General features: G+C 37.7%; 1 pseudogene across 1 annotated transcript in view; it reads right to left on the bottom strand.

The window, feature by feature from the left end:
• Positions 1-3974: 3974 nt before the first annotated feature.
• Positions 3975-23581, bottom strand: part of LOC308240100 (large ribosomal subunit protein bL19m-like) — a 33131-nt pseudogene continuing 13524 nt past the window's right edge. The window contains exon 2 of the transcript in view: positions 3975-4750. The product of the transcript in view is annotated as a large ribosomal subunit protein bL19m-like (transcript). The remainder of the gene's footprint in view (positions 4751-23581) is intronic.

Below are 23581 nucleotides of genomic sequence, written 5' to 3'. Positions count from 1 at the left end.
CTAATTTCTTTCTCTATGAATTTGACTACTCTAGATACTTCATATTAGTAGAATCATATAGTATTTGTCAGTTTGTGATGGGCTTATTTCAGTTAGTGTAACAACTACAAGGTTCACCAATGTTATAACATGTGTCAGAAAGTCCTTTATTTTTAAGGTTCAATAACATTTTAGTGCATTTACATACCACATTTTGTTTACCTATTTATTTGTTGATGAATGCTTGGGTTGCTTCTACGTTTTGATTATTGTGAATAATGCTTCTCTGAACACGGACATAGAAATATCTATTTGAGTTCCTGCTTTCAATTTATTTTAGTATATACCCAGAAGTGGAATTGTTGGATCACATGGTAATTGTATTTTTCATTTTTGGGGTAACTGCTGTACTGTTTTTCATTGAGATTGCATCATTTTACATTCTTACTAATGGCACTCAAGGGTTATTTCTTTATATCCTTGACAATATTTGTTATTTTCTGTTTTTTCCCCCAATAGTAGCCATTCTAATGGATATGAACTAATATACCATTGAGGCTTTGATCTGCATTTTCCTGGTGGTTAAAATTGAGTATTTATTCATGTACTTATTGACTATTTGTAGATCCTCCTTCAAGATATGTTTATTAAAGTTTTTAATTTATTTTTATTTGTTTTGTTTGTTTTTTGTGGTTGAGTTTTAAGACTATATTATATATTTTAGATATTAACCCCTTTTCAGATATATGGTTTATAAACAATTTCTCCTATCTTGTATGTTGCCTTTTCAGTCTATAGAACATGTTCATTGATGGATATACACTTTTAATTTTGATGTAAACCAATTTATCTATTCTTTATTGTTGATTCTGCTGTTGGTATCATATATCAGAAATCTGTCAAATCCAATTTCATGAAGATTTTCCACTATCTTCTTCTAAAAGCTTTAATTTTAGTTCAGATATTTACATCTTTGATCAGTTTTGAATTAATTTTTGGGTATGGTATAAGAAAAGAGTCCCACTTTATTTTCATGTGGATATGTAGTTTTCTCAACACAAATTTTTGAAAACATCTGTTTCCCAATGTGTGGTCTTAATATCCTTATAAAAATCATTTGATTACTTATGTGAAGGTTTATTTCCTGTATACATTATATTCTGTTGTTACGTTTGCTTGATATTATACCAGTGCCACACAGTAGTGTTTTCATTATTTAACTTTATTGAGATATAATTGACATAAAACATTGTATAAGTTTGAGGTGTAAAACATAATCATTTTGATACACATATACAGTATATTTTTAAATGATTAACACAATAAAGATAGTTAACACATCCATCATCTCATGTAATTACCATTTTTTTGTGTGTGTGGTGAGAACATTTAAGATCTACTTTTAGTGACTTTTAAGTATATGATACAGTTCTGTTCAAGCTCTGATCATTATAATCACATTCTGTGATTTATCCCTTCACTCATGTCCTTGGAGCTAAAGTGAGTCTTTTGTTGTCACCATAAAATTAGTTCTTGTTTTGTTTTCATTCTACCAGTTTATGTCTTTTAATTGGAGAATTTAATCCATTTATTCTTAAAGTAATTATTGATAGGTATTAACTTACTAATGCTATCTTATTAATAGTGTTCTGGCTGTTTTGAAATTCCTTTGTTCCTTCTTTTTTCTTTTGCTGTCTGCTGTCTTCCTTTGTAAATTGATGATTTTCCATAGTGGTATGCTTTGATTCTGTTCTCTTTATTTTTTTGTGTGCATCTACTGTATGTATTTACTTAGTGTTTATCAAGAAATTTACATAAAACATCATATATATGTGTGTTTGTATATATATATATATATATATATATATATATATATATATATATATATATACATACATAAATATATATTTTAAATTGATAACAACTGAACTTTAGTCTCATAGAAAAACTGTACCTTATTTTTGCCACTCATATTTTTCTTTTTTAAACATTGTAATTTTAGATTGTGTACCTATTTTCTTTTTATTGTTGACACAATTACATATGTCCCTCCCCTCCAATTTATCCCCTCCACTCACATTGAGTATCTATTAACAAATTATTTAACTAGCTTTTTGTAATACCTTTGTCATTTAATATAATACCAAAGTTAAATTATTTACACACCATCATATAATTACTAGAGGCCCAGTGCACGAAATTAGTGCATGGTGTGTGTCTGTGTCCCTCAGCCCAGCCTGCACCCTCTCCAATCTGGGACCCCTCTCACAATCCAGGACTGCTGGCTCCCAACTGCTCACCTGCCTGCCTGCCTGATTGCCCCTAACTGCTTCTGCCTGCCAGCCTAATCATCCCCTAACCACTCCTCTGCTAGCCTGATCAACACCTAACTGCTCCCCTGCTGGCCTGGTGGCCTCCAGCTTCCCTCCCCTGCTGGCCTGGTCACCCCTAACTGCCCTCCCTTGCCAGCCTGGTCACCCCTAACTGCCCTCCCCTGCTGGCCCGGTCACCCCTAACTGCCCTCCCCTGCTGGCCTGGTCACCCCTAACTGCCCACCCCTGCAGGCCTGGTCACCCCTAACTGCCCTCCCCTGCTGGCTTGGTTGCCCCCAACTGCCCTCCCCTGCAGGCCTGGTCCCCCCCAACTACACTCCCCTGAGGCTTGGTCTCCCCAACTGCCCTCCCCTGCTGGCCTGATCACCCACAACTGCCCTCCCCTGCCGGCCATCTTGTGTTGGCCATCTTGTGTCCACATGGGGGTGGCCATCTTTGACCACATGAGGGCGTCCATCTTGTGTGTTGGAGTGACGGTTGATTTGCATATTACCACTTTATTATATAGGATACTAGGGGCTCAGTGCATAAATTTGTGCACCTTGAAAGAAACTGTGGGCTGCAAGGCTGCAGTAGGCACAGGGGCAGTTCTCAGCCCATCCTCTGTGCCCCCCACCTGGCCCCTCCCACTGTGGCCCCCAGTCCCCTGTCTGCCAGCAGCCCCACTCTCACCACCACTCCCATGCCCTGAAGGTGCTGGCCCTACTCACACCTGCTGCTGGCACCATGTAGCAATTGGGGCTGGCACTAGCTGTGGTTGTGAGTGGGGCCAGCGCTGTTAGGGGGTGTGAGTGGCGGTTGCTGCCCTGGTCACCCCTCAGGAACAGGGGGAGGTGGAGAAACCCTCAGGGACAATCAGGGCTTGCAGCCACCACTTGCACCCACTGATGATGCCGTGATCGGGATTGGCGCCAGGCACCGGCAGTGGGTGTGAGTAGTGGCTCCAGCAATAGCTGCAGTGAAAGCGGGGCCAGCACCAGCAGCAGGTGCGAGCACCATACAGGACTGCAGCGTGTGGGAACAAATAATTTTTAGTAACCACCAGAGGTTAGCCCCTATGACAGCAACCAGTGCCCTGCCTTGGTCTGGCGTCCTTGCTCACCTGCTCCACCATCCTGCCATGACCAATGCCCATCATGTTCCGTACACGCTCTCTGGTGGTCAGCACATGTCATAGTGACTGGTTGTTCAGTTGTTCAGTTGTTTGGTTGTTTGGTTGTTCCGGTTGTTCCAGTTGTTCCACAGTTCGGTCTATTTACATGTTAGCCTTTTATTATATAGGATTAGTTTAACTTCAATTTAACTATATACTTACCATCACCAATGTTTTTTATATTTTCATGTTTCTAATAAGAACCCTTTCATTTAAGTCTAAAGAGCTCCTTTAACCATTTCTTTTAAGTTGTGTCTTTTGGTGATGAACTCTCTCAACAGTTTTTGTGGGGAAGGGGGGTCTAAGAAAGTTTTTCTCCTTCATTTCTTTTTTCCCCTTTTAAAGTAATAAACTAATATGCCAATTTTATTTTTTAAAACAGCACTCATAAAATAATGAATGCTTAGCTGATTTAATGACTATGTTCTTATATATGAAATTAAATGGGTCTCTAAAAAATAATCTGAGAGTCAGTATGTCCTCTGTAAGTAGCTTAATTTACTTGCAGATCAGGACTTTTTCAATGTTTCAATTTCATCCCATATTGCAGCTTTAATTTTTAAAGTATCATATTCAAACTCAAGCCAAGGTTGACTCCACTTCTGAGCTTCTTTCATTTGTTCTTCAGTTAAGTAATGATAAAATTTGATTCCTTTAATTTTAAATTTTGGACATTCCCAGAGTTTGGACATGGTTTTAGCTTGGGCTTCATTTTTACTTTCCAGCTGATTAACAGGAACTTACTGGCTATATTTTTGTACTATTGGCTTCATATAAATATCAAAAGTGCCGTGTTCATGAATGGCATCTTGTAAGTATAGTAAGCCATCTTCCAGCCATTTCTGTAATTTGACCACTTGAATTTCCTGGATTTTAGTATTTAAAGTTCAAAGCAAATCTCAACACTTTGTCCTTTAGTAATATTTCTAAGAATAAAAGTAGCTCCAAGTCCTGTTCCTGATCTCTGGATGTTAATCCCCAGAAACTGGCCTGTTTTTTCATTGGCTTATCAGTGGACAGTAGTAACACAAAGAATGCTTCCAACATAGAACTCTAGAATGCGGAGTACTTTTCTTCTTTCTAGCACATCTTTTTTTATGTTGAAAATATCAGAGTTTGTTCTTCTTCTTGGAGGAATAAATTCAAGACTCAAGAACCTGGTTTCCTGGTGCGGGGGTTGGGGGGTGGGGTGGCACTTGTCTATGATGACTGCTTTTGGAGGCAGCTGAAATGTGCTGGGCTGGAAAGGTCCAGTGCTCTGCTGTTTGCCTGGCCATGTGCAGGTCTTCAGGTGACAGAGGCCAGCACAGGGAGAAGAACCCTGGCCACTCCAAGCTCTAGATCAGGCCCATTGCTGCTGCACAGCCCCCTGAATGGAGGCCACCTTGCTTGCTCCTCTCCATTTCTGATAGTCAAATTGCTGGGTAAAATATTCCTGTTTGGCACTTTGTGTTTTATTTTTTAATTGTTTGTTTGTGTTTTCAGGCTTTTGAATACATTGTTCTACTCTCTCCTGGGCTGTAAATATTTCACTGAGAATTCCACTCAGAGCTTTATGGGGGTTCTCTTATATTTGAGATTAAAAAAAAAATCTTTGTCTTTACTTTTAGGCAGTGTCATTATAATGAGTCTTGGAGAATATATTTTTAAGTCTAATATTTATTCCAGAATGTAGAGCTCTTTTTTATATATTTCAGAGAGAGGAAGGGAGACGGAGAGAGAGATAGAAAAATCAATGGTGAAATAGAATCATTAATCGGCTGCCTCCTACATGCCCCCCACTGGGGACCAAACCACAGCCTGGGCATGTGCCCTGACCAGAATCTAATCATAACCTCCTGTTTCATAGGTCAACACTCAAACACTAAGCCAAACCAGCTGGGCATAAAGATTTTTTTTTAAATTAAAGTATAGTGACATAAAGTATTAGTTTCAGGTGTATAATGTAGTGAGATTTCACATTTATATACCTTACAAAGTGATCACCACAAAAAGTTCACTATCTATCTGTCACCATACAAAATTATTGTGATATTACTGACTGTATTCCCTGAGCTGTATTTTATATCCCCCTGACTTATTTATGTAATAAGTTTGTACCTCTTAATCCCCTTCACCTTTTTTCCCATGCCCCCACCACTCAATCCTCTGGCAACTATCAGTTTTTCTGTACCTTTTTGGTAATTTGTTTAGTGTTTTAGTTTTCACACATAAGTGAAATGATAAAAGTATTTGTCTTTCTCTAACTTATTTCACTTAGCATAATATCCTCTAGGTCTATCCATGTTGTCACAAATGGCAATATTTTATTCTTTTACATGACTGAGCATATATCTATATCTATATCTATATCTATATCTATATCTAATCTCCACTTCTTTATTCATTCATCTATTGATGAACTCCCAAGTTGCTTCCATATCTTGGCTAATGTAGATAATGCTGCAGTAAATATAGGGATGCATATACCTTTTTGAATTAGTGTTTCATTTTCTTTATCTAAATGCCCAGAACTGGAATTGTTGGGTCCTTCTATGTCTCTTGTTCTAGCCTTTGTTTTAAAATCTATTTTGTCTTATCTAAGTATTTCTATCCCAGATTCTTTTTTGGTTTGTTTCCATTTTCATGAAATATCTTTTCCATTCCTTAACTTTTAGTCTATGTGTATGTCTCTTTCTGGAGTCTCATAAGCAGCATACACAAGGGACTTGTTTTTTTTATCCATCATCACCTATGTTTTCTAATGGTACACTTAGTCAACTTACATTTAAAGTAATTATTGATAGGTATGTACTTATTGCCATTTTAATTGTTTTCATATTAGACTTGTAAATGGTTGGCCTATTATCTTTCTTACATGTTTGCCTTTACTTGTGAGTTTTTTTTCTCTTTCATATATTTTCTTATTTTCAGTTTGGCCTTTCTTTTCAACTTAAAGTATCCCCTTTAACGTTTATTGTAATGCTGGCTCAATGGTAATGAATTCCTTTAGCTTTCTAAAGGAAAATCATCTCTCCTTCAATTCTGAATGATAACCTTTCTGAATAGAATGTTCTTGGTTGTAAGTTTTCCCCTTTCATTATGTTGAATATATCATGCCACTCCTTTCTGGGCCTGCAAAGTTTCTGTTGAAAAGTCAGCTGATAGTCTTATTGGCATTCCTTTGTATGTAAATAGTTGTTTTTCTATTGCTGCTTTTAAGATTATCTCTTTAGCTTGAAAAAATGTAATTATAATGTGTCTTGGTGTGGTCTGGTGAATATCTTTTTGGGTGAGAATAATAAAGTTGAATATCCAAATCTCTTGCTAGAATTTTGAAGTAACAAGCAGTATGTTTTACATAAGTTGTCTGTCATTTTATCCCTCTCTTTTTCTTTTGGGACCACAACAATGCACAGTTTTTCCTCTTAATGGTATCTCATAATTTATGTAGTATTTCTTTACACTTTTTTATTCTTTCCTTTTTGTTCCCTTTTGACTGGATAATTTCAAAGATTCTATCTTCAACTTCACAGATAATATCCTTCTGCTTGTACTAGTTACTATTGTTGCTCTCTATTGTATTTTTTTCATTTCATTAATTGTATTCTTCAGCTTCAGAGAATTTCTATGTGTTTTTTTAAAATATTTTATTGACTTTTAGGAAGAGGAAGGGAGAGGGAGAGAGAGAAATGCTAATGTGAGAGAGAAACATCAGTTGGCTGCTTCCTGCATGCCCCCCACTGGGGATCAAGCCTACAACCCTGGCATATGCCCTGACCAGGATCAAACCAGCAACCTTTTGGTGCACAAGGTGATGCCCAACCAGCTGAGTCACACTGGACAGGCCTTATGTGTTTCTTTTATGATTTTATTTCTTTGTTAAATCCTTTTTCTCCTTTCTTGTTTTCCATATTACCTTCAATTGTTTGTTCACTGAGCTTTCTTACAATAGCTATTTTGAATTATTTATTGAGCAAATCGCAGATCTATATTTTTTGTTGTCTGTTACTGGAAAATTACCATATTCCTTTGGTGGGGTTATGTTCCTTGACTTTTCATGTTTATTGAAGTCTTGTGTCACTGTATTTGCATTTAAAAGAGCAGTCACCTCCTCTAGTCTTTATAGACTGGGTTCAGGAGGGTAATTCCTTAATTCAGTCTGTTTAGTGATTCTGCAGCTTTCTCAGACCTTTTCAATGGATACACTTGCTCCACACTTTTTGTTTCCTCTTGAGTGTGATTCTTAAAATTGTCTTTCTGTATCCTTCAAAGCCAGGTTGTGTGTGGACACCTTCCATTTTATTCCCCTAGAGCAGTGTTGAATGCTTAATTTTCTGTGCTTTCTCCCAATGCTGCAGAGTTGGATAGGCTTTTCAAACATGCTTTGTAGCCATCAGCAAAAACTGACTCTCACTGCTATTTGGGGTATATACAAGGAGCTGACTATGTGGTGTAGAATTGTGTGGGTAAAGAGCACAGCACATAGTGTGTGCCCTTTGGCCAGTTGGGGGAATCTGTAGGTGAGGTGTCCCCAGCATCTTATGGGCATGCTTCCTGATATAGTCTGAAAAGTGATTATTAGGATCACATCACTTTTACTCCTTTCATTCTGAGCCCTGGCAGCTATTCTTCCTGCTGCTCACTGCACGGCATTCATCCAGTTTATGAATCAATATTCTGGAAGGAGTAAGAAAGAAATAAGCCTCCTTGACAACTTTTTTCACAGCTGAGGAAGACAAGCACTTATCCCATTCTCTTGCTTTTTCCTATGGGAGAAAGCATGAACCCAAAAAGTCTTTCTTGGCACTGCACTGTACTGCTTTGTAGGAGAGGTAACATAGGTAATGTGAATCTGTTCCTCTTAATATCTTTAATGAGTACAATTTCTGATTTTTATTTTGCTCCAGTGGTGTGCTGGTACTTCTCCACTGGGTTCCTCCTGGACTTCCACAAACACACTCTCATTTGTGCGTGGTTCTCAAAATTAATTTTATGTGTGAGGAATAGATACAAAACTTCTATACTGCCATTTTGGTTCATACTGTTTTGATTACTGCAGTTTTGAAGTAAATTTTGAAATAAAGAAGCATCAGTCTTCCAACTTTGTTCTTCTTTTTCATTATTGTCTTCACTACTCAGAATTCACTGAGATTCCCATATACATTTTATGATGGATTTAATATTTTCAAAAATTAGTTTTGTGATTTGGAAAAAATATTTCACTACAATTTGTAGGTCATTTTAGGTAGTATTTAGACTCTACCAATATTAAATCTTCTAGTCAATGAACATGGATGTCCTTTCACTCATGGTTGTGTCTTTAAATCTGTTTCAGCAATATTTTGTAGTTTTCACTGCACAAGTCTTTTGCCTCCATAAAGTTTATTTCTAGGTAGTTTATTCTTTTAAGTACATTTGTCATGAAATTGTTTTCTCAATTTCCTTTTGAGATTGTTCATTATTTATTTTTAAAAACATAACTGATTTTTATGTGTTAAATTCTTTTCTTAAAACTTTGATAAATCTACATATATAAAACCCTAATATGCAAATAGGGGGAATGGGGGAACAACTGAACAACCAAACAACTGGTTGCTATCATGTGCACTGACCATCAGGGGGTGCATGTGGACCATGGCGGGCGTCAGCAGCAGGCAGCAGAGCACAGAACATGGAGGGCATTGGCTGCAGCTGGATGGTGGAGCAGGTGAGCAGGGACGCCAGACCAAGGTGGGGCACAGGTCGCTGTCATAGGAGCGAGCCTCTGGTGGTTACTGGAGATTCTTTGCTCCTGTGCACCGCAGTCCTGCCCGGTGCTCACACCTGCTGCCACCACCAGCCCCACTTGGACCCACTGCCAGCACCGGAGCCTCCACTCACACCCGCTGCTGGCACCTGGTGCTGGCGTCAATCACTTGGTGCCATCAGCAGGTGCGAGCAGCAACTGCCAGCTCCGATTGCCCCTGAGGGTTTCTCCACCTCCCCCTGCTCTTGAGGGGCGATTGGGGCAGCAGCCACTGCTCACACCCACTGACGGCACCGGCCCCAATTACTTTGTGCTGTCAGCGGGTGTGAGAGGGGCTGGCACCTTCAGGGTGTGGGAACGGTGGTGGGAGTGGGGCTGCTGGAAGACAGGGGACCAGGGGCTGCAGTGGGAGGGGCCAGGCAGGGACACAGAGGATGGGCCGATACCTGCCCTTGTGCCCACCACAGCCTTGCATCCCACAGTTCTTTTCAAGGTGCACGAATTCGTGCACTGGGCCCCTAGTTTTAATATAAATGTTATGAGTTCTACATATATCATGTTGTCTGTGAATAGAGTTAATTTTATTTCTTCTTGTAGTTTACATGCCTATTGTATTTTTTTTAATTGTTTTGGGTAAGCCTTTATTTTGTTGAAAGGAATGTCAAAACACAGTTTCTCTAATTTTAATTGACCATTTTAAATGATTTTACTTTTTCTGCTCTCTTAGCATATCATTATATTTTAAAAAAAAACTATTTTTAATTGATGTTCTCAGAGTTTGCAATGTGAATTTACAACTAAACCAAGTTCATTTTCAAATAACATTGTATCCCTTTATCGGTAATGCAAATATCTTATAGCAGAGTTGTCCCAATTTCTTCCTCCTCTCTCATAACATTTGTGTCAGTCCTTTTACATATTATAATCACTGCATACTTTGTTGCTGTTATTTTTTTAACAAACTTGTATCAACTAGATCATTTAAGAATAGAAAAATAAAAGGTATATTTATCTTTATTTCTTACTTATACCATCTTTTTTTCTCTATGTAGATTTGAGTTTCTGATTTCTATCTTTTTCTTTTTAAGATTATTTAATGTTTCTTGCATGGCAGGTCTACTGGTAACAAGTTCCCTCAATTTTTGTTTGTCTGATAAAGTCTACTTCTCTTTCACTTTTGAAGAATAATTTTATTGGAAACAGAATTCTAGATAAGTATTTTTATTTAAAAATAGTTTACATATTTCATTTTACTCCCTTTCTGCTTGCATGGATTCTGGTGAGAATTTCAATGCAATTCTTATTCTTGCTCTTCTATAGATAGGATTTTTGTTATTGTTGTTCTCTGGGCTTCCTAGATATTCATCATTTATTTTGTAAAATTCTCAGTATTTGGTATTTCAACTATTTCTTCTTTTTGTTTCCCTCCTCTTTCTTCTCTTTTTTGGTATTCCCGTTACCTATGTTTTACACCATTTGTAATTGTCCCACAGTTCTAGTATAGTTTGTCTTTTTCATATTTTATCTTTGCATTTCTGCGTTAGAAGTTTTTGTTGAGATGTTTTCAAGCACGATAATTTATTCAGTGCTATCCAGTCTATTGATCAATGCAGTTCTTGATTTCTGTAAGCCCTTTCAATTTATAGTATTTCATTTAGATCCTTTCATAGCATGTCCATCTCTCAGTTTACATTACCCACTCTTTCTTGCACATTGTCTACTTTTTCCTTTACAGTGCTTAGCATATTAAAGGTAGTTGTTTTAAATTCCAAGTCTGTTAATTACAAAATCTCTGCTATATCTTAGTCTGTTTTAGATTATTTCTCTGTCTATTTAAACTCTTTGTGTGTACATGTGTTTTTGTATGCCTTATAAGTTTTTGTTGTTGTGAAAGTTGGATACCACAGACTGGGTAAAAGGAATTGAGGTAAACTGACCTTTAGTATGTGGTTCTATGTTTATCTTGCCAGAAGTTAGACTTTATTTACTGTTTGCTGGAGCTATTTGTGACAAATGCTATAATATTGTCTGGTGTCCTTTTTTCTAATCCCCCTATTGTTTTAGTTTTTGTTGTTGTTCTACAGATTTTTATTAAATAAGGTATAAGATATGCATTTCTTTCAGTTGTATTTCCTTATTGTCACAGAGGAGCCCTATTGATGTGCTTATAATGTGTGGGGAAGGAGAATAATTTTTTAGTACTATGATTAGGTTTTACTATTGCAGTGAGCCTCTGTGTCTGTACTGTGGATTTTGCAAGTGCTTCTTAGGTTTGATAGAATGCTAGGAGTTCTAGAATTGTGTAATTCCATTCCCCTAGACTGCTTAGGCTCTGGAATAGCCCCAGTTGTTCAGACTCTGGTACAATAGTCTCCCTTGAGTGCAGGCCTTGTTGAAAAGAACAAAATGATCTGTGAATATTTCCAAATAGCTACTTCTCCCTTCCATTTGCCAAAAGTATGAGAGAATTTTAATTGGAACCTTAGAGTGAGAACCTGATAGAGCTCCTGATTGTAAAACATATGAAGGTATGAAGAGCTTCTCTAACATTATTGCCCAACCCCAGGGTTCTTTAACCTCTCAAGTTTGTCCATACTTACTATTCAGACACTTGTAAATTATAGTGTAAAATTTCTTACCCTGGTACTGGCTCTAGTGGTTGTTCCTGCTCCCGGGTGTCTGTTCTGTTAAGCTGTGATTCTGTGTATCCATCTTCTGTTTATTCAATATTAAAGGTATCCATTTTCCCTATGACCTCAATTCTCATTAATCTAAGAAGAGTTGTTCATTTTCAGTACTTGCAGCTTTTTTCTTTTTGTGAGGATGGGAGTGATAACTTCTAAGTTGCTTACTTGTTGGACCAGAGAGCCAAAGTTCTCCCATCATATTTTTCACAATTTATAGTAAAATATCTGCTAGAATAAATGTTGATTTTTAGTCTACTATGATATGAGGAAAATTCAGTAACTGAGGAAGAAGAAAGTAAATGAATAATTTAGAGGAAGAAAAGGAGATCCAGAGGGAGGGAAAGTCAAGACAACCATATAAAGTGATGCTTTCATTTTCTGGCACTCAGTTTGCAAGTCACAACCTTTGTCTTTAAACAATATTCTATTTCCAGCTGCTCCAACTTTGTTCTACCCATTTCAACTCTTGTGCTTTTGATGATGACTTATCTTCCAGCCAGAAAATGCTTGAGGTGTAAATGGTATTGAGCTTGTAACAAATGGGGACAAAGTATCACTGCTTTTTCTTCCTTTACAGACACATGCTCTATTCCTGCCCTCTCGACAGACATATCTTTGTTTCCTCCCAAAACATGTCACTTAACTTTGTTCTACAGCTTTAAACTGATGTGAATAGATGTGGTACTTGCACAGGATGGATCCCCTTGGAATGTGGGGTGAAGGGATGGAGGCTCTTAGGAACAATCACCCTGGTCAGGCTCCTTCTTCTTTATATATCTTGCCTTCTACATTCAATCAGTGCATACATCTCTCACTACCATTCCCTCTTTTCCAGCCCTACTATTATTCTCTTAATTCAGATGTTTATTAGACGACACTTTATTTTGTTCAAACAGGCATGTATATCTGATTTCTGCCATCTGACTCTTCTTAACACTTTCCTCAGATTATTCCTCCTATTTTTCTTGTGTCAGCTTATCATAATAATCAACTTAAAACACTGCTTCTGTTATGTCATTTACATGTTTGAACTATTTCAAAGGCTTCTAATATCTATTCTATAAATTTCTCTACCTGGACGAGAGTGTTTAAGACTCAGGGTAAAATATCACTCTAGCATTTACTAAAAGTGGGATTTGAGGAAAAGTCACATTAACTCTCATGAGTTCCAATAGGGATAATAACATATTTTAAAGAAATTTGCATGACATAATCTCTTCAAGGATAACCAGTATAGAATTTGGCAAATGAGAATATTCTTCCACCTTTCTTCTTTTCAACTATATATTCAAATTTTCTCCAATAAATTATTTACATATTCTATAGTATTTAAGTGTTATATTAAGTATAACAATCAATTTTCTGATATCTACAATAGAGTACAAAACTTTCTTTAAAGTTTATTGTATTTTAATTAAAAATTTAGTGAAATAAAGCATCATTATGAAGATTTGGTGCTTGTGCAGGGTAGTAAATAACAGTCTAGTTATCTTACATTTGTAATTCCTATTTCTGGAGCAACAAGAGTTTACTGTAACAAGCAGTCATGAGGGGGGTTGGTTGAGGTTCAACTTCAGATGAAATGAATTAAATAAATGTGTCAGTAATGAAAGAAATAGAAAGATATTGAATTTATGAGAAAATTTCAGTACTCTTCTTTGGTTTGTTTACAGTAAAAACGATAGCTTTTAGCCATATATTTCTTCAGAAATCCATATCTAATGCACACATGCTATACCAATTTCAGGGGATTATGAATTCCAATCCCCTGAGATGCTACTTCTTAAAAAACATAGTTGAAAACATTTCTTTACAAATGATGTCTGTGGCCATATTTTTTTCATAGTATTCAAGAAAGAGAACAGGCTCTGGGATCAGAAAATCAAGGGTTATTAAAATTATGGCTCAGTTACTTAATAGATACTTGAGCTGTCATAACCTCAATGAGCTTCTGGTCTGAAATATGTGTCTTTTGAATTTGATGCAAACTGAACTTATTCAGCAAATATTAAGTGATGTCTACTATGTGCCAGGTACTGTGCAAGACACTCAGGTTATAATGCCTTTCCACACTTTACAGTCAAGAATACAGAGGAGGAAAAATGGTGGCGGAATAGACAGACATGTTCTGAGCCTTGTCCCGGAGTAGAAAGAAAGAACAGCTGAGGGTCACACAAAGAGTGTTTGTTGGCAAGTTAAGGGACAGCTAAACTCCAGAAGAAGGTGGGGGACTGCTAGACAGGGTTCCCCTGACTGGACAGCCGCCACTGGGGCTGGGTCCCCTCCCAGAGCTGCGGGCTTGGACGCAGAATCTGCGCCATCTTGAATGGGAAAGTGGAGCTTATTGGAAGCCTGAGAATCCACAACTGCGGCACCCACAGAACAGCTGCAAGCCCCAGAACACCAGTCCCCAATTGGCGCAAACACGCAGATTCAGAGGAGCTCTACACTCCACCATGGAAAGGTCAGATTTTGCCTGGGATAAGGAGAGAGAGAAATACATAACCAGACATCCAGAGAAGAGAGACCATGGGGAGACAAAGAAACAGCCCACCTATGAAAAAAAAGCAGGCATCACCAGAAAAGGAAGTAAACGAAATGGAGGCAAGCAACCTTCCAGAGAAAGAATTCAGAGAAATGGTCATAAGGTGGCTGAAAAGAATGGAAGACAAATTCGACAATATGAGCAAGAACAAAGAGGAAATGAAGAAGAACCAAGAAGAAATGAAAAATGACATCGCTGCTGTAAAGAACTCAATAGAAAGCATCAAGAGTAGACTAGAAGAAGCAGAGGACCGCATCAGTGAGCTAGAAGACAAGATGGGAAAAAATACCCAAGTAGAGCAACTCCTAGAAAAAAAAATTAAAAGGCAGGAGGAGAGCCTAAGGGAACTTTGGGACAACATGAAACAAAACAACATCTGCATAATAGGGGTATCAGAAGAAAAGGAAGCTGAGCAAGGAATAGAAAACCTGTTTGAAGAAATAATGACAGAAAACTTCCCTGATATAGGGAAGAAAAAACCCACACAAATCCAAGAAGCTCACAGAGTCCCAAGCAAAATGAACCCCAAAAGACCGACGCCAACGCACATCATAATTAAATTGGCAAACACCAACGACAAAGTAAGAATCTTAAAAGCGGCAAGAGAGAGACAGATAGTTACTTACAAAGGAACCCCCATCAGACTAGCAACTTATTTCTCAACAGAAACTCATCAGGCCAGAAGGGAATGGAATGAAATATACAAAGTCATGCAAAGAAAGGGTCTGAATCCAAGAATACTGTACCCAGCAAGGCTATCAATCAAAATTGAAGGTGAAATCAGGAGCTTCACAGACAAAAAAGGACTAAGGGAATTTATTACCACCAAACCAGCAATGCAAGAAATGCTAAAGGGTCTGCTGTAAAAAAAAAAAAAAAAAAAAAAAAAAAAGAAAGAAAGAAAGAAAGAAATAGGAAGCGAAGAAGGAACACAGGGGTAAAGAATAAAAAAGGCGACAAATAAGTACCTATCAATAATAACTTTAAATTTAAATGGATTAAATGCCCCAATCAAAAGACATAGGGTAACACATTGGATAAGAAAACAAGACCCATATATCTGCTGTTTACAAGAAACCCACCTCAAAAAAAAAAAAAAGACACACACAGACTGAGGGTGAAGGGATGGAAAAAGGTTTTCCAGGCAAATGGAACGGAAAAAAAGCTGGGGTAGCAATACTTATATCTGACAAATTAGATCTCAAAGTGAAGGACATAACAAGAGATAAGGAAGGCCACTTCATAATACTAAAGGGAGCAATCCAACAAGAAGAAATAACTCTGGTAAGCATATATGCACCCAATACAGGAGCACCCAAATACATAAAAAAACTCCTGGAGGATATCAAGGGAGAGATTGACAGCAATACCATCATAGTAGGAGACTTTAATGCCAGACTATCAACATTGGACAAATCCTCTAAACAAAAAATCAGCAAAGAAACATCAATCCTAAATGACTCATTAGAACAGATGGAATTAATTGACATCTTCAGAACATTTCACCCCAAAGCCACAAAATATATATTCTTCTCAACTTCACATGGGTCATTTTCAAAGATAGACCATATATTGGGACATAGGCAAAGTCTCTTCAAATTCAAGGAGATAGAAATCATATCAAGCATCTTCTCAGACCACAGTGGTAAAAACTGGAAATCAACGACAGTAAAAACAATCCAGAAAAATCAAACACATGGAGACAAAACAGCATGCTATTAACCAATGACTGGGTTACCAGAGAAATCAAGGAAGAAATAAAAAACATCATGGCAACAAATGACAATGAAAACACTATAATCCAAAATCTATGGGACACAGCGAAAGCAGTCTTGAGAGGGAAGTTCATAGCTCTACAAGCCTACTGCAAAAAAACAAGAAACAATGATAATAAATTACCTAACCATACAACTCAAAGAGTTAGAAAAAGAGCAACAAGAAAAGCCCAGTGTAAGCAGAAGGAAGGAAATAATAAAGATCAGAGAGGAGATAAATGACCTAGAGACTAAAGAAACAATACAAAAGATCAACACAGCCAAGAGCTGGTTCTTTGAAAGAATAAACAAGATTGATGAACCGCTAGCCAGGCTCACCAAGAAGCAAAGAGAGAGGACCCAAATAAACAAAATCAGAAATGAAAGAGGTGAAATAACAACAGATCCTGCCAAAATACAAAGGATTGTTAAAAAATACTATGAACATCTCTATTCCAACAAACTGGACAACCTGGAGGAAATGGATATATTCCTGGAAAAATATAACCTTCCAAAACTCAATCAAGAAGAATCTAAACAGCTCTATATGCCAGTAACTATGGAAGAAATTGAAGCAGTCATCAAAAAGCTTCCAGCAAACAAAAGCCCAGGGCCAGACGGCTTCACAGGAGAGTTTTACCAAACATTCAAGGAAGAACTAAAACCTATCCTCCTCAGAGTATTCCAAAACATTCAAGAGCAAGGAACACTTCCAAGCTCCTTCTATGAAGCCAGCATCACCCTAATACCAAAACCACATAAAGACAACACAATGAAGGAGAATTACAGGCCAATATCCCTCATGAATGTAGATGCCAAAATCCTCAACAAAATTCTAGGAAATCGGATCCAGCAGTACATCAGAAAGATCATACACCATGACCAAGTAGGGTTTATCCCAGGAATGCAAGGATGGTACAATATCCACAAATCAATAAATGTGATACATGATATAAACAAATTGAGAGATAAAAATCACAGAGTCATATCAATTGATGCAATAAAAGCATTTGACAAAATCCAACACTATTTCTTGATAAAAACTCTCAACAAGGTGGGAATAGAAGGATCATACCTCAACATCATAAAAGCTATATATGATAAACCCACAGCTAACATCATACTCAATGGGCAAAAACTAAAACCATTTCCCCTAAGAACAGGAACAAGACAGGGATGCCCACTCTCACCACTCCTGTTCAACATAGTACTGGAAGTATTAGCCATTGCAATTAGACAAAAAGAAGAAATAAAAGGCATCCAAATTGGAAAAGAAGAAGTAAAGCTGTCCTTATTTGCAGATGACATGATATTGTACATAAAAAACCCGAAAGACTCCATCAAAAAACTAACAGACTTAATAAATGAATTTGGCAATGTAGCAGGATACAAAATTAACGCCAAGAAATCTATGGCCTTTCTATACACCAATAGTGAACTTACAGAAAGAGAGACTAAAAAAGCAATCCCATTTACCATAGCACTATAAAAATTAAGATACTTAGGAATAAACCTAACCAAGGAGGTAAAAGATCTATACGCGGAAAACTACAGGACACTGAAAAAAGAGATAGAGGAAGATGTAAACAGATGGAAGAACATACCATGTTCCTGGATTGGTAGAATCAACGTCATTAAAATGTCCATACTACCCAAAGCAATCTATAGATTCAATGCACTCCGCATTAAAATACCAACGGCATATTTCACAGACCTAGACAGAACTCTCCAAAAATTCATCTGGAATAAAAAGAGATCCCGAATAGCCACAGCAATCCTGAGAAAGAAGACTAAAGTAGGAGGGATCTCAATACCAGATTTCAAGCTCTATTACAAAGCCACTGTCCTCAAAACAGCCTGGTACTGGCACAAGAACAGACATATAGATCAATGGAATAGAATAGAGAATCGAAATATCCACACAAACCACTATGCGCAATTAATATTTGACAAAGGAGGCATGAACATACAATGGAGTCAAGACAGTCTCTTCAATAAATGGTGTTGGGAAAATTGGACAGATACATGCAAAAAACTGAAACTAGATCACCAACTTACACCATACACAAAAATAAACTCAAAATGGATACAGGACTTAAATATAAGACGGGAAACCATAAAAATACTAGAGGAATCCACAGGCAGCAAAATCTTAGACATATGCGGAAAGAACTCCTTCACTGATAATGCCCCTAGGGCAATGGAAGCCAAAGAGAAAATAAACAAAAGGGACTACATCAAGATAAAAAGCTTTTTCACAGCAAAGGGTCCATCAACAAAACAACAAGAAATCCCACTGTATGGGAGAACGTATTTGCAAATGTTATCACTGATAAAGGTTTAATCTCCAACATCTACAGGCAGCTTATACAACTTAATAAAAGGAAGATAAATGATCCAATAAAAAAATGGGCAATGGACCTAAATAGAATCTTTTCGAAAAAAGACAGAAGGAAGGCCAAGAGACACATGAAAACATGCTCATAGTCACTAATTATCTGAGAGATGCAAATCAAAATGACAATGCGATACCATCTCACACCTGTCAGTATGGCTATCATCAACAAATCAACAAATGACAAGTGTTGGCGAGGATGCGGAGAAAAATGAACCCTCGTGCACTGCTGGTGGGAATGCAGACTGGTGCAGCCACTGTGCAGAACAGTATGGAGTTCCTCAAAAAACTAAAAATGGAACTCCCATTTGACCCATTAATCCCACTCCTAGGAATATATCCTAAGAAACTAGAAACAGCAATTAGAAAAAATATATGCACCCCTATGTTCATAGCAGCACAATTTACAATAGCTAAGATTTGGAAACAGCCTAGGTGCCCGTTAGCAGATGACTGGATCAGAAAACTATGGTACATCTACACAATGGAATACTATGTTGCCATAAAAAATAAGGAATTATTACCATTTGTAGGCACCTGGATGGAATTAGAGAACATTATGCTGAGTGAAATAAGCCAGTCAATGAAAGAAAAATACCACATGATCTCACTCATTTGGGGATAATGAAAAACATTATAAACTGATGAACAAAAAGATAGATACAGAGGCAGTAAAGCATCAAACAGACTGTCAAATTATAGCGGGAAGGTTAGGGAGAGGTGGGGGAAATAAGAGATCAACTGAAGGACTTATATGCATGCATATAAGAGTAACCAACGGATGCAAAACATTGGGGGCTGAGGGCATGTATGGGAGTGGGGTGGTGGAGCAATGGTAAGATATGTACACATATAATACCTTAATAAAAAAAAATTAAAAAAAAGAATACAGACAGAACAAGTCAGAAAACAAAAGTATATACAAAGTGTGGTGTTATGAAATAAGGCAACATGTTGCTATAGATATTGGGGATAACATAAGTAAGGGACATTTCGTCAATGTAACCATTATTATCACATACAAGCACATGTACTTGGGTTTAGGCAGCCAGTGCAGTGGAGAACAGATCTTGGATTAGGGATGAGGAAACCTAGGATCAAATCCTAACAATGCTGATTATTTGTTAAGTAATAAAAATTATTTATTTTTCTCTTTAAAAAATAAAAATGAGGCCTCAAAGACAAGTTCACTGGCACTTATATTTTGACATCCATTAAGATTTTTTTTGACTTCTTGGTTCTTCAATTCCCCTTACTGAATCACTAGATCAGACTGACATAATCAACATCTTCAGAATATTTCACACCAAAGCTATGGAATATACATTCTTCTCAAATGCACATGGGACATTTTCAAAGATAGACCACATATTGGGACACAGGCAAAATCTCTTCAAATTCAAGAAGACTGAAATCATATCAAGCATCTTCTCAGAGCACAATGGCATAATATTAAAAATAAACTAAAATAAAAACAATCAGCCCTGGCCAGTTTGGCTCAGTGGATAGAGCATCAGCCTGTGAACTGAAAGGTCCCAGGTTCGATTCTGGTCAAGGGCACATGCCCAGTGGGGGACTTGCAGGAGGCAGCCGATCCATGATTCTCTCTCATCATGGATGTTTCTATCTCTCTTTCCATCTTCCTTCTTCTCTGAAATCAATAAAAACATATTTAAAAAAAAAACAATAAAAAAAATTCCAACACTTGGAAGCTAAATAGTATGCTATTAAACAATGATTGGGTTACCAAAGAGATAAAAGAAAAATGATGTATCACGCAAGGCAGAGGAACATGGAAAAGAATAATACTTCTCTCTATGCTTACCATAAAATTGTTTTATAAAGATTAAAAATTATCTTTATAAATTTGTGCTTGTCATAAGAAGTTACCACAAACTTGGCGGCTCTAAACAAGATAAATTTATTTTCTCATATTTATAAAGAAAAGAAGTCTGAAATCATTATCATTGGGTTGAAACAATGGTTACTACAGGGCCATGCTGGAGGCTCTAGGAGAAAAATCTGTTCCTTGCCTTTTCCAGCTTCTGATGGCTGCTGGCATTCTTTGACTTGTTGCCATGTTATTCAAATACTTATTTTATTTTTTTAAGTATGGTTTTTAATGTTATACAGAATTATTATCTCAGAGTTAAGTGTTTACAGTTGAGGTAGTCACATCTCCTCTACCCTATCCAGATAAGACGACCTTGTGGTTTTGGTAGCTCAGCAAAGAAACTGTCACTTTGCATTATAAACAGATAAAACAGCAGCAGCCTTTGGAAGTGCTGTAAGATGTAAGTGGTTGCACAACACTCTCTCCCATTTTTTTTATTTAATCATTAATTAAAATTTACATAGAATATTATTTGGTATTAGTTTCAGGTTAGATAATCATATACCTTACAAAGTTGATTACATCCATCTGATCTAGTGAGTCATTTAGTATTGCTGTTTCTTTGTTGATTTTTGTCTATAGGACTTATCCAGTGATGTCAATGTGGTATTAAAGACCCCTACTATGATTGTGTTGCTGTCGATCTCACCCTTGATATCTTCCAGATTTTTTTTTTAATGTATTTGGGTGTTACTGCATTGGGTGCATGTATGTTTGTTCTATTGATTCCTTTAGTATTATGAAGTGGCCTTCCTTATCCTTTGTTATGGCCTTCACTTTGAGGTCGCTTGTCAGATATAAGTATTGCTACCACAGCTTTTTTTTTTTCATTTTCATTTGCCTGAGAAATATTTTTCCATCTCTTCACTTTCAGTCTGTGTGAGTCCCTTGTTCTGAGGTGGGTCTCATGAAGATAACATATATATGGGTCATGTTTTCTTATCCATTCAGCCACCCTATGTCTTTTGTTTGGAGCATTTAATTCATTTATATTTAAGGCTATTATTGATAGGTACTTGTTTGTAGCCATTTTTATTCTTTATACTTGTGTTCCTTCTTCCCTTTCTATTTCTTCTTTTTAGAAAAGTCCCTTAAGCATTTCTCTCATTGCTGACTTGGTAGTGATAAACTCCATTAACCTTTTTTTTTTTTTTTTAATCTGTGAAGCTCCTGATTTCCCCTTTTATTTTGAATGATAGCCTTGCTGGATAGAGTATTCTTGGATTCAGTCCCTTGCTTCGCATCACTTTATATACTTCATTCCATTCCCTTCTGTCCTGCTGTGTTTCTGTTGAGAAATAATTTGATAATCTAATGGTAAATCCCATGTAGGTAACTGTCTGTCTCTCTCTTGCAGCCTTTAAAAGTCTCCCTTTGTTGTTAATGTTTGCCATTGTAATTGCGAGGTGTCTTGGTGTGGATCTTTTTGGGTTCATCTTGTTTGGGTCTCTCTTTGCTTGTGTGACATTTTCTTCCCCAAATCAGGGAAGTTTTCTGTCATTATTTCTTCAATCCTTGCTCCTCTTCTTGTCCTTCTGGCACCCCTATTATACATATGTTACTTCGTTTCCTGTTGTCCTAAAGCTCCCTTAGGCTCAATTTTCTCAATTTTCTGTTCAGATTGGGTCTGTTATACTGCCCTGTGTTCTAACTCAGTCCTCTGTTCCTTCTAGTCTACTGTTGAAGCCTTCCATTGTGTTTTTTTATTGTACCTATATCATTCTTCATTTCCCCTTGATTCTTACATAAGTTGATTTTCTCATCCAGCCAGTTTAGGAACTGTATGACTCTTACTCTGAATTTTTTTCTGACATATATCATGCCTCTGTTACATTTACTCTATTTTCTGTCTATTCCTCCTTTTCTTTTCTTTGGGAGTTATTTCTTTGTCTCCCCATTTTCACTCTCCCCAAATGGTTTACACCAGGTGCCCTCAAACTATGGCCCATGGGCCACATACGGCCTGCAGAGGACATTTATCCGGCCCGCTGGGTGCTGCTGCCTGTCCTGCTTAGCAGCCGACTTGTCCCGGGCCCGCAGTGCACATAGAATTTGTTCATAATTTTTTTTTAAAACTATAGTCCGGCCCTCCAACGGTCTGAGAGACAGTGAACTGGCCGCCTGTTTAAAAAGTTTGAGGACCCCTGGTTTACACACTGAGTCATGTGGGGACTGTGGTTGAAGGGGCAGGCTTGGCATGAGGATCATACACTCTGAGACTTGCCAGAGTGCCCAGGCTCCGGGTCGTGCAGGGCCTTTTGTTGAAGTGGCGGGCTTGGTGGGAGGGGCACACTCCAAGACTCACCACAGGGCCCAGGTTCCGAGTCACGTGGGTACTGTGGCTGAAGTGGCAGGTTGGCAGGAGGGGAGTGCACTCTGAGACTCACAGAAGCCTGAGGCTGGTGAGGCTGGATGTCTTTGGCCGTAGTGGCTGTAGGGTCCAGAATGGTGTCTGAGGCCAGTCTGGGTGGTGGTAAGGCTGGAATCCTAGTCACAGAAGCTTTCTCCTTCAAGATGGCATGGTTTCTATGCCATAGCCAGCCACTTCAGGATTGCTTGCAGCAGTAGCAGGGGCTCCCTGCCTAGGAGAGCCAATTTTGCCATCCCCCAAGACTCCTGCAGGATCTAAGTGTCACACATACACACACACACACACACACACACACACCAGACACGTCCACACATTCCCCTTTCGCTTCCTCACTCACTCACATTCTGTCCTCACTGCCATTCTGCTGGTCACCATCTTGACTCCTCCCAGCATTTTTTCATATGTCTATTGGTTATCTCTATGCTCTCTTTGATAATAGTCTATTCAGATCTTCTGCCCATATTTTAATTGGATTGTTTGTATTTTTGGTGTTGAGTGGTATTAATACTTTATATTGGATATTACCCATTATCAGATACTAGTATATCATTGGTGAATATGTTCTTTCATTAAGTAGGTTTTCTGTTCTTTTTGTTGATGGTTTCCTTTGCTGGGAACAGACTTTTTGTTTCACAAGCACTTATTCATTTTTATTTTGCTTCCCTTGCCTTAGAAGATATATCAGAAAATATATTGCTAAAAGCAATGTCAGAGAGTTTATTGCCTATGTTTTCTTCTAGCA

This window comes from Plecotus auritus (genome assembly GCF_963455305.1).
Source record: "Plecotus auritus genome assembly, chromosome: X".
NCBI classification, from domain to species: domain Eukaryota; kingdom Metazoa; phylum Chordata; class Mammalia; order Chiroptera; family Vespertilionidae; genus Plecotus; species Plecotus auritus.
Note: the sequence above shows the minus strand (reverse complement) of the source record. Positions and strands in the feature narration are given on the sequence as shown.